A 10,696-nucleotide genomic window follows, 5' to 3' on the forward strand; every position below is an offset into this window, starting at 1 on the left:
TAAGGAGGGACTGGTCCTCAGAGGGAGGCATCTTGCTTGGTAGGATGGAGCGACAGCACAGGAGTGGAAGGCCCTCTATGAGGTGGCTTGATTCCATGACTAGGATAATCAGGATGAGTGTATCAGAGACAGTGTGTTGTACATAGGGTCGCTATGAGTTGCAAGCGACTATACGGCACATAACTACAACTTACTTATTAACTTTATATTTTTCATGAAAGTTCTTTGCAATGACTAAATCATCAATTGTTCAGAATTTTATATTTCTACCTCCAGTCTCATTTCTGTCACCAAGGCTATGATATTTGACTAATGATCCTCCTTCTCTGTTCCCAACGTTTGCATTCCAGTCACCCATTATTACTGATGCATCTTGATTACATTTTCTATCAATTTCTGACTGCAAAAATTACTAGAAATCATCTATTTCCTCCTCTTTGAGTCTAATTGTTGGTGCGTAAATTTCAATGATGGTGATACTCATTGGATTTCATTGTTATTGTGTAGATATTATCCTGTCACTTTCCACATCTCATTTCAAGATAGATATAGAAATGACTTACAAATATTATAGCGACTCCCTTTTTCCTCACCTTTTATCCTTGACCTCGTAGATAATATGATTGCTTTAAAATATCACATGCCAACACATCTCATTTCGCCAATATTTATATGTTCCATTTCCTTCTTAACAATGTCCAATTTTCCTAAATTCATGCTTCTCACATTCCATGTTCCAATCACCAGTGTCCAATCACCAGCTTTTCTTCCTCCTTCCTTAAGTGGTGGTGCTGGAGAACAGTATTGAACATACATACCATGGACCTCCCGCAGAATAAATAGTTCTGTCTTGGAGAGAGTGAAGCCAAGTTTCCCCTTGGAAGGATTTTGAAGCTCTATCTCACATACTTTGGGCACCTGACCAGGAGAAGGACATTACGTTTGGAAGAGTGGAGGAACAGCTCAGGGGAGGAAGGCCCTGGATGAGACGGATTGACACAGTAACTGGGGCAACAGGATTAGGTGTGTTGGAGTGAGTGAAATTGGCTCTGGATAGGACAAGGTCACTATAAGTCACGAATGACTCAATGACAACAACAACAACAAAACCAACATATTAACTGTTGGTGATTATATTTCTTTGCCTAATTACTAAACTGTGGTCTGCAAACTTTCTTTTTACATTCTTATACTTTTTTTTCCTTCCAGAGACATTAGTTTCAAAGTAAGATTGCATCAATAGCTCTGGAAAATAAAAGGCTTTAGAGTATCCAACTGCAGAAGTTAGACATTAGTATCAACTATTTTAGATTTTCCATTTAAATTGCTACTGTCAGAGAGCTATAGAGCATTTTTATAGATTGTAGCTGGCATATAGACTTTCTCTACTGATACAAATATATGAGAAGTCAGACTGAAATGATAATTTAAAATCTGGAGATGACTGTTTTTTAAAAATCTATTATAAGAATTCTATAATTTATAAGATAAATAGTGATTTACAAGATTGCTATATGGAACATTATAGTTTAAATAAAATTGAAAAAATAACACTCTGCTGACTATGACACATTCCTTTATGTTATCAGATATTTATTATCTAATTAATTCCAGGGTGGGTGAAATGATTTTTCTTTGTCACTCAACTCAGCTATATACTGATTTGAATCATTTATCAGATGCATGTTTACTTAAAACTTTTCTTAAAAATAAATCATTATGTGTGGGATGTTGAATAAAAGGCTTATAGTTTTCAGGACCCTAAGTGGCAGAATGCTGCCTCTGTTCATATAAAGCACTGCTTGTGAATTATATATTAAGTGTAGGTCAAGAAATGTTTCACAATGCTGTATTTTCTGATGGACAGGGAGGTCTTTAAATTCACAGAAAATCTAGGGCACCAGAGCTTGTATTATCGTGTGGTGAGAAAATATCTAACACATTTAGTTCCAACTACCACCATATCCCTATTGGCATCATTCTAAATTTTGAACTGTGTGACTGTTCACAGTTCAAATCATTTACGTCTCAGCTTATTTATTACTGTATTATTCCATCAAAAAATCTGAAGCCTACTATGATATTTAGTAACAATAAAGATAATTTAAAATCTTTCAGAAAATAATAAAATACCTGTTTGAAATAGATAACATTTAGCTTATTGAAACACAAATTAAAGAAGAACTTAATTGCTAATATCCTTTAAGAATCCTAAATATAAAGCAAAGAACAAGTACTATATGATTTTATCAATTGAGAAGAAAACCCCTTGATAAAATCCAATACCCCTTCCTTATTAAAAGGCTCAAGAAAATAGGAATAGAAGGGAATTTCCTCAGCATACTGAAAACTGTATGTACTAAACAAAGAGCCATCATTGTGTTCGACGGATAATGACTAAAAGCATTCCCTTTATGGACAGGGAACATACAAGGATTCCCATTACCACCATTCTTATACAATATTGGAAGTGCTTGCTAGGGCAATACAACGAAAGAAGTAAATAAGAGGCACATAAATGAACAAAGAGGTAGTAAAACCATCACCATATGAAGTCAATATGATTGTGTACACAGAAAAGGTCAAAGATTCAACATAAAAACTGTTAGAACTAGTAAACTAATTTTGTAGAGTAACAGAATCTAAGGTCAATAAAAAAAATCAGTGGGATTTCTCTATAGTAACAAAGAAAACACAGAAAAGGAAACTAAGAAAGCAGTACCATTTAAAATAGCCAATCACAAATTGAGACATTTGAGGAGAAGCCTAACTGAAGAGACAAAGACTTTTAAAAGGAAAACCACAAACACTACTTAACTACTTCAAGAAACAATAGGGGAATCTAACTAAAAAGGACAATGTTCCCTATTCATAGATGGTAAGATTGTGTGATAATTACAACCCTACCCAAAGCAATCTATATGTCAATGGAATCCTGATACAGGTACTGAAGTCTTTTTTAAACAAATGGAAAATGCAATTGGAAGGTTTGTTTGGAAAGGAAAGAGATACTGAATGAGCAAAGTTCTTGGGAGGAAAAAAAAAAAAGAATTCAATTGGAGGCATAGTACTCCTTAATCCCCAAACCTACTAAACAGCCATGATAATCAAAATAGGAGAGGGACACCATGCTGGGTAGAGTAGAGGGACAGCACAGGAGGGGAAGACCCTCTATGAGGTGAATTGATTCAGTGACTTGGGTAATCAGGATGGGTGTGTCAGAGGCAATGCGATTGGCACAGGACAGAGCAGGGTTTAGGGCTGTTGTACATAGGGTCACTATGAGTCGCAAACAACTCGACGGCACATAACAACAACAACATGGTATTGGTACAATAACAGACACATAGACCAATGGAACAGAATTGAAAACCAAAAATTAACCCATCTACCTATGGTCAATTGGTATTCAACAAGGAAACAGAACATAACAAATGGGGAAATTACAACCTCTTCACAAGTAGTGCTCACAAAACAGGACATTAACCTGCAAATATATGAAGCAGGATCTCACACCATACACAAAATAAGCTCAAGATAGATCAGAGACCTAGAGGTGAACCCCAAACCAAAAATATCTTAAAATACAATGTGGGACTAAACTTAGAAGCCCTAGAGTATGGTATAAATAGACTTTCAAAACAACCAATAATGCTCAAACAGGAGAAGATAACATTGACAAATGGAACATTCAAAAACTTAAGTCCCTACATGAATCAAAAACATTTTCCAACAGAGTAAAAAGAAAGCATACAGACTCAAGGAAACACAAATAATCACACTAACAAAACAACATTTGGCAAAGAAATCTGAGACAAGGGTCTCATAATTACGTTAATAGAATACTACAGGGCCTCTACAAGAAAATACTGATAAATCAATCATAAAATGAGAAAAAACACATTAAAAGACTTTACACGTTGGAACCAGGAAGCAGCAACCATGCACAACCATCCACGTTGGCCAGGCTGGTGTCCAGATTGGCAATGCCTGCTAGGAGCTCTACTGTCTGGAGCACGGCTCCCAGGCTGATGGCCAGAGACCAAGTAACAAGACCATTGCGGGAGGAGATGACTCCTTTAACACCTTCTTCAGTGAGACTGGTGCTGGCAAACATGTGCCCAGGGCGGTGTTTGTAGACCTGGAACTCACAGTCATTGATAAAGTTTGCACTGGCACCTACTGCCAGCTCTTCAACCCTGAGCAATTCATCACAGGCAAGAAGGATGAGGCCAATAACTATGCCCATGGGCACTACACCATTGGCAAGGAGATCATTGACTTGGTTCTGGACCAGATTAGGAAATTGGCTGACCAATGCATTTGTCTCTAGGGCTTCTTGGTGTTCCACAGCTTTGCTGGGGGAACCGGTCTGGCTTCACATCCCTGCTGATGGAACGCTTATCTGTTGATTATGGCAAGAAGTCCAAACTGGAGTTCTCCCATTTACCCAGCCCCCCAGGTTTCCACAGCTGTGCCCGAGCCCTACAACTCCATTATCACCACCCAAACCACCCTGGAGCACTCAGATTGTGCCTTCATGGTAGACAATGAGGCCATCTATGACATCTGCCACAGAAACCTTGATATTGAGGGCCCCACCTAGACTAACCTGAATAGGTTAATAGGTCAAATTGTGTTCTCTATCACTGCTTCCCTCAGATTTGATGGTGTCCTGGTGCCCTATCCCCACATCTACTTCCCTCTGGCCAGATAGGCCTCTGTTATCTCTGCTGAGAAAGCTTACCATGAACAGCTTTCTGTAGCAGACATTACCAATGCTTGCTTTGAGCCAGCCAACCAGATGGTGAAATGTGACCCTCCCCATGGTAAATACATGGCTTACTGCCTGTTGTACCGTAGTCATGTGGTTCCCAAAGATGTCAATGCTGCATTGCCATCATTAAGACCAAACGTACCATCCAGTTTGTGGATTGGTGCCCCACTGGCTTCAAGGTTGGTATTAATTACCAATCTCCCACTGTGGTGCCTGGTGGAGACCTGGCCAAGGTACAGCAAGCTGTGTGCATGCTGAACAACACCACAGCCGTTGCTGAGGCTTGGGCTCTCCTGGACCACAAGTGTGATGTATGCCAAGTGTGCCCTTGTTCACTGGTACATGGGTGAGGGGATGGAAGAAGGAGAGTTTTCTGAGGCCCTTAAGGACATGGCTGCCCTTGAGAAGGATTATGAGGAGGTGGGTGTGGATTCTGTTGAAGGAGAGGGCAAGGAAGAGGAGAAGAATACTAAAGTGAAAATGGCACAAAGGTGCTGCTTTTACAGGGAAGCTTATTCTGTTTTTTGGTTTTTTTTTTTTATTATTATTAAATTTTATTAGTTTCAATGAACACTCACAGGGATTCTGGGCTTTCACTCCTTCATTGCCACACCATTCTCTCCACCCTCCTCCCCAGTTTGTTCTTCCCCGCCATCCAAATGTCTGTTTTAATTGTCTAATTGCCACAGTGCTTGTCAAAGTCAGTTCTGATTAATCTCCTTTGTCGGTGTGTCCTTTGCCATTCCCTATCACTCCTCCCTGAGAGAGACTTCACCCTGATTCATAAGGAAAAGGGGATGGCGTATTCTCTTAGCTACTTCCTGCTGAAAAGGGACACTGTGGGTTTCAGGGTGAAGATTCTCTCACTACTCTAAAGGGCCCCTGTGGCAGTAGGAAACACATAGACTATTATGGAGATTGATTTTGGAATTTAGATGCACTCTTATTGATTGTGCTTGGCCGTACATGTTCATATCCTTGAAGATGTATCATGAGGGTGTTGCAACCTAGAAGACACAAATTTGACTAACAAGTTATAAGTACATGAGTCAAAAATTATGGAAAAGTAAAAGAAAAGATTCTTTCATTGTTTTACAAACCCTCCCCCAGGTCCCCTCCACCATGTAGCCCTCGCTCTAGACTCCAGTGATGACAGAAATACCTAGTCATATATCACTTTTAAACAGTTTTCTCCCTCCTCTGTTTCAGTGCAGTATACATTATTGAACCCATCTTACTCAGTCTCTCCCCAACCCCAAGGACAGTCCCATTCTACAGCAGTGGCATCATGTAATATTTGTCCTTTTGTGACTGGGATATTTCACTCAGCATAATGTTCTCCAGAGTCAACCATTTTGAATAATATTGCATGAGTTCCTTGTTTTTTAATGCAGCATAGTATTCCATTGTGCGAATATACCACAGCTTCTCTAGCCATTCGTTTGTTGATGGGCACTTAGGTTGTTTCCAACTCCTTGCTATTGTGAACAAAGCTGCAATAAACATGGGTGTGCATATATCTGCTTGGATGTCAGCTATGGTCTCTTCAGGGTATATTCCCAGTAGTGGAATTGCTGGGTCAAATGGTATCTCTATTTGCAACTTTTTGAGAAAGCACCATACTGCTTTCCACAGGGGTTGCACCATTTTACACTCCCACCAACAGTGAATCAGGGTTCCAGTTTCTCCACAACCTCGCCAGCATTTGTTGCTTGCTGGTCTGTTAAATTTTGCTATTTTGACTGGGGTGAGATGATATCTCATAGTTGTTTTAATTTGCATCTCTCTTAGGGCTAGGGATTTTGAGCATTTCTTCATGTGCTTGTTAGCCATCTGAATGTCGTCTTCGGAGAAGTGCCTGTTCATATCCTGTGCCCATTTTTCTATTGGATTATTTACCTTTATCTTGTTGTGGTGCTCAAGTATTTCATAAATTCTGGATTGAAAAGTTGTGGTCTGATCAGTTAATTTGTATGCAGCAGTGTATATGTTCATATACAACTACTGAACTATGCTTTGTCATTGACCCAAGCTGTCCATTTCTCTGATGAATTTTGAATAAAGGATTCCCTGTCTTAAGAAAGAAAGAAAGACAAGACTTTTCACAAAAGAAGACATTAAGGTGACCAACAGACACATGAAAAAATGCTCAAGATCACTTGTACCGTGCTATATATATAACATGAGATAATCTGGAGAGCATTATCTTGAATGAATTAACTCAGTCTCATAAGGATAAATACTGCATAAGACCAATAGTATAAAATTGAAAGGATAACTGTTTGTAAAAGTCCAAAAGCAGAAATGCAAAGAAAAGCATGGAGAAGGGGATAATCACTAGAATAACAGAATTTGGTGTATGAAGGCCAGAATGAAGTAGTTAGGAAAGACTCCATAGGGACCTGAAAAGAGGGAGTAATAGTGGGCACAGATCAAGGATGGTTAACTCTATAAAACACAATGTATATGAATTATCATGTGAAACACAATATGAAAGCAGGAATGAGTGAAACACAATGCACCTGAATTAAACACAATCTATACGAATTTTGTAGGCAAACTAATATAAAATTAAAAATAAAATGCAATGTATATGAATGATCATTAAACATGCTGTGGACAAAAGAATGTGTGAAACACGATGTATATGAACGAAACACAATATATACAAATTGCATATGCCAAACAATTGCATGGACAAAATAAAAAAGCTTTATTCTATCTAATATCAATTGATATTTAAAAAAAAGAAGTGCTGTATCTTGAATTTCTTGAGTACACTGCCAACTTGTTGCCAAATATTCATACATGGTTTCTGTTCTGTTTTCTCATGTATAGTATAGGTGATATGTTTTATGCTGTCAAGTCAACTCTAATTCATAGAGACCATATGAAAAATGGCTCTGTACCTTGCCCTACCCTGAGCCAATCTCACCTTCTGTTACTGTGTAAATCCATTCAACTAGGGTCTTCCTATTCTGGGATGAGCCTGTGCTTTTCCATGCATGATATCCTTCTCCAAAAACTGGTCCATCCCTGCAATATTTCTGAGATTTGTGAAATGGAGTTTCAAAATCCATGTCTCCAAGGACAAACCTATTTTCACTCTTTCTAGGACAGATGTGCTTATTCTCTTGGCAGTTGAAGATGAGTTTAATAATCTTCTCCAGCACCACAACCAAAATGCACCAAGTCTTTGTTATCTATATTCATTGTTCAGTTTCAGATTCATACCAAGCAATTAAGAAGAACACAGCCTGGATCAGACATGCTTTCGTCTCTGTGTTTTTCTCTGTACTGACATTGTTGCTCTTTAGCACACTGGAGAGGTCCCGGACACAAGATTTCCCCCAAGCAACTTGTATTTTGAATTCCTGACTACTGGAGCCAAGAGTATTGATCATGGATCCAAGCAAAATCGAATTGTTAACTTTAATCTTTGCTTCATTTATAGTGATACTTCCAATTGACTCAGTGGTGAGGATCTTTGATTTATTGATGTTGGATGCAATTTTATGCAGTTATTCGGAGAAATAAATGAAATAATTATGTAGGCATCAGAGATCTGAATAAAAAATAAGGATGCTAAAAAAAGTCAATGTCTTTGAGTTGTGGTGTTGAAGAATAGTATTGAATATTCCATGGACTGTTAAAACAATAAACAGGTTTGTTCTGAACAGAGTGAAACCATGTTGCTTCTTGGAGGCAAGGATTTTCAAGTTCAATCTGACATATTTTAGGCATGCTGCAAGGAAGGAATAATCTACGGAGAAGGACGTTATGCTTAGAAGGATGGAGGAACGGCTCAAGAGAAGTAGACCATGGATGAGATGGATTGAAACAGTAACCGGGGAAATGGGGATAAGTGTGTCACTGATTATGAGATTGGTTCAGGATAGAGAAACTGTTCAGAACTATTATTTGTAGGGCTGAAAAAAGTTGCGAGGAACTTAAGAGCACATAACAGTAACGACAATGTGGGCTAAATCTTTATTAGATAGCATTTATGCTGTAACTTCTTAACGGGCAAATAATGAACACAATGTAAAGAATCGTTATTGCTCCTTTTTCACTGTTATTATTGCAACATAGGTACTGCCAACATCTAATTCTCAAAAATGTCTGAAATTTAATCAGTTTTTCAATGAAAATTTTAGATTATTAGATAATATTTTTTTAGTTTCACACTATTTTTTATTCACATTGTTTTAGAAAATCATTCTAAAGCATTATGTTTTATAAAATGAATCACCATTGGACCTTGCCCATCGTGACTCTGTCTTTTCACCCAGACCCTTCTTATTTCTTCTCCCCCATCCTTTCAGCCACCAAACTGTGCGACCTGTGCTTTCACCCATACCCATCCTCAGCCTTCCCACTCCTTGAGTTCCCATACATGCTTTAATACTTATCCTTCTAGTTTTACAATAATAGTCTTTTTTTTTTGTTTCCATACATTCATTGTTACACTTTTCTCCCGTCCCAACCCTCCCCCTAGTACACTACCCTCTTGGAAAAGTAAAAGACAAATTCTTTCATTGCTTTACAATCCATTCCACCAGGTCCACTCCACTATATAGCCTTTGCTCTAGACAAAAATACCTAATCACATATCCCTTTTAAACAGTTTTCTCCCTCATCTGTTTCAATGTAGTATATATTTTTGAAACTATCTTTCTCAGTTTTCCCCCAACCCCGAGGTCAGTCCTGTTTTACAACAGTGGCAAAATGCTTTATTTGTCCTTTTCTGACTAAGATACTTCACTCAGCATAATGTCCTCCGGCATCATCCATTTTAAATAATATTGCATGAGTTCCTTGTTTTTCAATGCAGCATAGTATTCCATTGTGTGAATATTCCACAGCTTCTCTATCCATTTGTTTGCTGATGGGCACTTAGATTGTTTCTAACTCCTTGCTATTGTGAACAAAGCCGCAATAAACATGGATGTGCATATATCTGCTTGGATGTCAGTTGTACTCTCTTTGGGGTATATCCCCAGTAGTGGAATTCCTGGGTCAAATGGTATCTCTATTTGCAACTTTTTGAGAAAGCGCCATACCGCCTTCCACAGTGCTTGCATCATTTTACAAATCCACCAACAGTGAATAAGGGCTCCAGTTTCTCCACAACCTCACCAGAATTTGTTGCTTGCTGTTCTGTTAAATTTTGCTATTCTGACTGGGATGAAATGTTATCTCAAAGTTGTTTTGATTTGCATCTCTCTTAGAGCTAGGGATTTTGAACATATTTTCATGTGCCTGTTAGCCATCTGAATGTCGTCTTTGGTGAAGTGTCTGTTCATATCCTGTGCCATTTTTCAATTGGATTTTTCCCTTTATCTTGTTGTGGTGCTCAAGTATTTTATAAATTCTGGATATAAGTCCCTTATCTGATAGTAATTATCAAATACTTTTTCCCAGTCTGTGGCTTCCCTTTTTACCCTGTGGGAGAAGTTTTGGGATGTGCATAGGAATTTGATTCTTAGAAGGTCCCATTCATCTATTTTATCTTCTCCTGGTTGTAGGTTTTGCAGGATATTTGGAATACTATGTTGTGGATTAGGATATCTAGCAGTCTTTCAAGGTTTTCTTTAATGAAGATATAGTCCTTGGTTTTAGTCCTAGGTCCATGATCCACGTTGAGATTGTTTTTGTATATGGAGTGAGGTGTGGATTTTGCTTGAGTCTTTTACAGATACTTTTCCAGTTTTGCCAACACCATTTGTTAAAAAGGCTGTCATTTCCCCACTTAACTGATTTCATCTCCTTGTCAAAATTCAGTGGACCACAGAGAGATAGGCTGATTTCTGGGTTCTCAATTCTATTCCGTTGATATATGTGTCTGACATTGTACCGTACCATGCTCTCTTAACCACCACAACAGTGTAGTAGGATTTGAAATCAGGGAGTGAGATA

At 38.3% G+C, this 10,696-nt stretch overlaps 1 pseudogene; it reads left to right on the forward strand.

Annotated features, from left to right (window-relative positions):
• LOC102846174 overlaps positions 1–10,696 on the forward strand; it is a 77,634-nt pseudogene that overhangs the window by 54,265 nt on the left and 12,673 nt on the right.

Source organism: Elephantulus edwardii, unplaced genomic scaffold (genome assembly GCF_000299155.1).
Source record: "Elephantulus edwardii isolate Elephantulus edwardi_28Jun2011 unplaced genomic scaffold, EleEdw1.0 scaffold00173, whole genome shotgun sequence".
In the NCBI taxonomy this organism is placed as follows: Eukaryota; Metazoa; Chordata; class Mammalia; order Macroscelidea; family Macroscelididae; genus Elephantulus; species Elephantulus edwardii.